Source organism: Ahaetulla prasina, chromosome 5 (genome assembly GCF_028640845.1).
Source record: "Ahaetulla prasina isolate Xishuangbanna chromosome 5, ASM2864084v1, whole genome shotgun sequence".
Lineage (NCBI taxonomy): Eukaryota > Metazoa > Chordata > Lepidosauria > Squamata > Colubridae > Ahaetulla > Ahaetulla prasina.
In genome coordinates, this window is record NC_080543.1 from 91,051,425 (window position 1) to 91,057,424 (window position 6,000).

Here is a 6,000-nt window from a genome sequence, read left to right on the forward strand (position 1 = left end):
TGTTGGCAGGAGGGCAGAGATCGGCCACGAGGCGCCTCATGTGCGGGGTGCCACAGGGGTCGATTCTCTCGCCGCTTCTGTTCAACATCTACATGAAGCCGCTGGGTGAGATCATCCGTGGTTTCGGGATGCAATGTAATCTGTATGCTGATGATACTCAGCTGTACATTTCCACCCCGACCCACCCCAACGATGCCATTGAAGTGATGTCCTGTCTGGAGGCCGTGCGGGTCTTGATGGGGAAGAACAGGCTTCGACTCAACCCTTCCAAGACTGAGTGGCTGTGGATGCCAGCATCCCGGTACAGCTAGCTGATACCATCGCTGACTGTTGGGGGCGAGTCATTGGCCCTTATGGAGAAGGTTCACAACTTAGGCGTCCTCCTGGATGTACAGCTGTCTTTAGAAGATCATATAGCGGCCGTCACCAGGGGAGCTTTTCATCAGGTTCCCTGACACACCAGTTGCGTCCCTTCCTAGACTGGGATTCCCTATGCACGGTCACTCATGCCCTCGTCACTTCTCGCCTGGACTACTGTAATGCTCTCTACATGGGGCTCCCCTTGAAGAGCACCCGGAGGCTCCAACTGGTCCAGAATGTGGTTGCGCGGGTAATAGAGGGAGTGACTCGAAACTCCCATATAACACCTCTCCTGCGCAAGCTGCACTGGCTTCCAGTGGTCTTCCGGATGCAATTCAAGGTGTTGGTTACCATCTTTAAAGCGCTCCAGGGCATAGGACCGGGTTATTTATGGGACCGCCTGCTGCCACCAATAGTCTCCCAGCGACCTGTGCGCTCCCATAGGGAGGGCCTCCTCAAGGTACCATCAATCAAACAATGTTGATTTGCGACGCCCAGGGGGAGGGCCTTCTCCGTGGGGGCTCCTGCCCTCTGGAATGAGCTGCCTCCGGGGTTACGTCAACTCCCCGACCTCCAGATTTTTCGATGCGAGCTTAAAACCTTCTTGTTTTATCGTGCAGGGCTGGCCTAACATATTTTAAATGTGGGTTTTTATTTTGGTTTTATCACTGTTTTATTCGTTTCGGCCTAATTTGAATTTAGATTTTTAAAATGTTTTTAATTTTTGTAACTTTGTTTTATTTGGCTGTAAACCGCCCTGAGTCCTTCGGGAGAAGGGCGGTATATAAATTAAATTAATTAATTAATTAATATAGAAATGTATGACTAGTTTCCCCCACCCCCAATTACTTGCATAAATTGGGGATTGTATTGTCTTGTATTTTCTATTATGGATTGCACCAGTAGAGGCTAAACCAATTTCGTTGTATACATGATGTACACTGACAATAAAGGTTATTATTATTTATAGTATTATTATTAAAAAGCGACAGTCCAGGGAAAAACCCTTCAGGGAGCTCAGGGATCTTTCCCTAGGCATGTTGTCAGTTGGCCATCTTTTGGAACACTGCTTAAAGTTTCATAAACAAAGAATAATAAATGTTTTTAAAATAAGTTTGTGTTAGGATTGTTAGTTTATTGTAGTAATAGAAGTATTCAGTATGGAGAGCAATATGAACATCTGGCAGAAAAAAATTGTAAGTTGAAAAGAATGTGAATTTGTCACTTTTCTTTTCAAAAAGAGGTTGAATATCTGCACGAAATATTCCCTATTTTTAGCAATGGTATATCCTTAAGCTATTATTATAATAAATGAGATTTTTATTCATCAATTTCATGTTCTTGTTTCTCTGTGTTGCTGGTTTTCAAAATGTATTGATTAGCGAGAATTTTTGAACTATACATGTACTACCATATTGCATAATTGAATCTGCCAGCCAAAAGTTTTTTATTACATTTTTAAATAACAAGCAATTGTTGCTTTATTAATTTCTCATTGTTAAAAGGATAGTGGAGTCATGTTTTTTTCATAGAAAATGAACTTGCAAGTGATTTTTCAGCAATATCTGCTCAATCAAATCTTCCTTCTTGGTGCTTTCTATAAATATCAGATTTCTATTTTGATAATTCCCAGGGCAGAATTCCACTGGATATTTGAAACTGGGACATAAAAAAATATGTTAAGCATATGTTTCAGACTGGGATGATTGGTTTAAAAATCAAATGTGCCACAAAGTCTAATGATTATTTAAGTTACCCGAAGTAAGTAAACTTTGTAGGCACTTTATGAATGTCTTCCAACTACTAGTTGCTAATATGTATTAAGATCTTCTGTTCATTAAAATTACATCATCTTGAAACTGCTTAATCATTTCTAAAACGGGATGTGGGCTAACCAAATAGTATATCTTAATTGCATTCACATTGGTTTTGCTCACTGTATATCATAAGCAACTCCAATAAAATAATATCTTAAATATAGAGGAAATCTTTCATTTTATCTGGTTAACCAACATATGTACTATGTATCTACTGTGCAGATAATTCTCACTAGTTTTAGGACGGCCCAACACTTTCCTCCTCTCCTGGAGATCATTTTTGGAATGCATACTTATACATTTATTAGTGCACACATATATACATTTATTCACTTATACTGCACCAAAGCAGGAATGACTGCTATTACCCTGAAGGTTGCAGTTTTAATTATCAATCAATTCGTGAAATGTGGTTACAATTTCTGGTATTGATATCCTTATGGTATTTACAAAAAAAATGCCCTGCCAATAAAATGAAATATCAGTTAATGCAAGCATTGCATCTTCAATATCAAATATGAAACTAAGCTTCTTCAAACATTACTAACAAACAATACTAACTAACTGGCATATCCTTAAAGCTGAGCTGCATAGATGAATCAGGCAGAAAACTCTTCAATTCTTTTCCTCCTTCAGTGATATGGTATTTACTTTATGAGAGTACCTATGATAAACTGAATCCATTCCTAATTGGTACCACAACTGCTCAAGGTGACTACTCTCATATTTTGCATCTATAACTACCCGCTCTCTCTCTCTCCTTCCCTCCCTCCCTTCCTCTCTCCCTCTCTCTTCATACACACACACACACACACACACACACACACACACACACACACACACACACACAACTCCTGATGACTTAAATTGATGCACATATACTTAGAGAATCATATATTTATGGAAGTTATTTGTTATTGCATCTATTAAATTGTTCTTGTTTTATTCTTATTATGATTATTTCCAACTCTAGCCCAGAGCCCCATTATTTTCTGGAGGTTTTCCATCCAATCCTAACCAGGCTTGATCCTGCATTTTGAAGTCTCACAAGAACAAATTCTCAACATTTTAAAGTCTCACAAGAGCAAATTCATTGGGGTCTACTGCACCATATCTGAAACTACCTGAACAAACTCAATTAAGAATTTCATCTGGAAGCAGAAATGTGGAGAGACATTTTCATTTTGCCAAAATCAGGCAAACCAAAGCCACACATTTTAAAGAAAGTAAATGACTGCTTTTCTTCTGAGTCAACCAGCTCTACATTAAACCATGTCTCCCATTTAATTCTCAAATAATCATTCCCTCTAAGCTTTGTAAATAAATAAATAAATAAATAAATAAATAAATAAATAAATAAATAAATAAATAAATAAATAAATAAATAAATAAATAAATAAATAAGAAAGAAATGTAATCTTCTGAATAGTCTTTGGCAGATTTAAATTAAAAATATCTGCTAATGGTTTATAAACACCCATTTATTTGAAAGGTAATATTTTCATTCTAAGCTTAGCTGTATCATACAACAGAGTTCCCTACCTTTTCTGGCTTTGTGGACCACCAGGGCGAGGGAGAGGAGATGTTGTGTATGAGTGGTGGGCAAGTGCACACGTACAGCTCCATTTGCGTCAGCAGTGGGCAGGTGTGCCCGTTGTTCATGAAAATGGAGCATGCACACACATGCCCACTGCTTGCGCAAGTGGGATATATGCCCATGCAAGCTCGCACACCACTTCCACAACTGAATACCAAATAGCTCATGGCTCGTAGTGGGCCATGACCTGTGGATTGGGTCATAGAAAACATTATGCATACACCTGAATTTCTTCCTTTGAATCTATTTGCATATTTTGAAAGTTATTTCCTATAAAAGGTTATAAAATCTATAGAATTTCTAATTCGGTCTATTGACAACCAGTTTGGTATAGTAACTAAAACACTAGGCTAGAAACCAGAGACCATAAATTTTAGTCACCTTAACTACAAAGCCAGTCAGGTAGCCTTGGGCCAGTCACTCCCACTTAGTGCTAGGAAGCAGGCCATGCAAACTACTACTGAAATCTTGCCAAGAAAATTGCAGATAAGGTTCAAGCAATTGCCAGGACTCAACAGTAACCCAACAGCGCATGTGTGGCGAACGCACATGCGCACACAATTAATCTATAAAGTTGATAATATCATCTTGGGAGATTCTTGACTTCTTGGATATACATTTATGATCCTTCTGATAGGAATATTTTTAAAAGTTAGTTTTGACCATATTATTTGGTATATATTTATTTTATTTTTTTGTTTTTTCCACTTTTGCAGTTGAATGAGTTGATTGCATAAAGGGGAATTTTTCTGTCTTTTTTCAAACTCTGCTATGAAAACTGACTTGCTCCAGGATCAATTGTTCTGGGAATGGCTAATAGAGATGCTAATAAGAACATATTGTACCTATATTAATAACTAGTACTTTTTGCCCTAATATTTTAATATCTCCTCATATACATGGAAGGATACCAGGTAGGTTACCACTCTGCCGGCAACAGGGTCTTTTTGTCTGTAGGTGAGCTTCCCAGACTCTGTCCGGGTGGTGAAAGGTAAGTAAGGGGAGTATTTGAGTTTTTGCATGTGACAGCTACTCAGAAAGGAGGTGAGTATCGCTAAATTTAAAAACATTTGGAAACTCCAGGGGAGTGGAAGGACGTGAATATGTCTGTGAGAGTGAAATGGTTCTCCCTTCCCAGCTGCAGTTGGATCCTGCACCCTCCGTACCATTCCTAGCTGCATCCAGACATTGCTAGTCCCATAGGACCATGACCCAGGTTTCTGGAAAGCAAAGGGGCTTGGCCAGAGTGTAGGACTTTCTGTAAGGAGTGGCAACTAAATGAGAAAGGATAAAGAATAGGATAGTATCTGGGGGCCCTAGCACAAGTCACTCTGAGCAAAAGCTATTCAGAAAATAGATGCCCATACTACTGCTAAGGGAGGCAGAGGTCCTCCCAGACTCTACTGGGTCTGAAAACCATGAGGCAGGTTGTGGAAGGAGATGGCCATACTATTGCAGGGAAAGTAGAGGTCCTCCCAGACCCATTTTTTGTCTGAAAACTGATAGGCAGGATGTTCCCTTGGAAGGAGTGTTGTGGCTCCACCCCCCCCCCGCCCCCCCCCAGGCCTGGCGCCCTGCCAGAAAGTGACTCAGAGAGTGAGGGAGAAGGGCCTCGGGGTTCCCCTCTGCAGGGCTGGAGGTAGGCCAGGTGGAGGAGGTGACAAGGCCTCTGTCTCCTGTATCTCCTCCCACCCAGGCAACGCTTCCAGACCCAGCTGTGGACAATCAGTCCTGGTTAGATCCCAGGTTTCGTAGACAAGAGAGGCAGGAACAACAAAAGAAGGGGTGGGGCAGGCCTAGAGAGTGCTGAGTCATGGAGCCACACCCCACAGGGTATAAAAGCAGGAGAGGCTGCTCTACTACTTCGTGACAGACAAAACAAACTGACTGGAGAAAACTTGAGCTGAACTATTTGACTGAGCATTTGGCCTGGACTGCTGTTTGTTTCTGACTTCCTGGTTGGTCCGGTAACGAGCTTCTGTGACGCCAGCATCAGGAAGATAAAGAAAAGTTTGACAGACGTTCGCTGGTCTGCTGCCAGAGCTGATAGCTGCCGTGGACTAAATTGCTGGGTAATTGAGTCAGTTCACGTGTCTCCCGGACTGAGGTGGGGGGACAGAACAGAGATGCTCTTACTATGAAAGGGAATTAGAGTCTTCCCAGATCTCTTTTTTTTTTTTTTTTTGTCTGCAAACTGACAGATAGGGTGGCAAGCTTATAGAGATG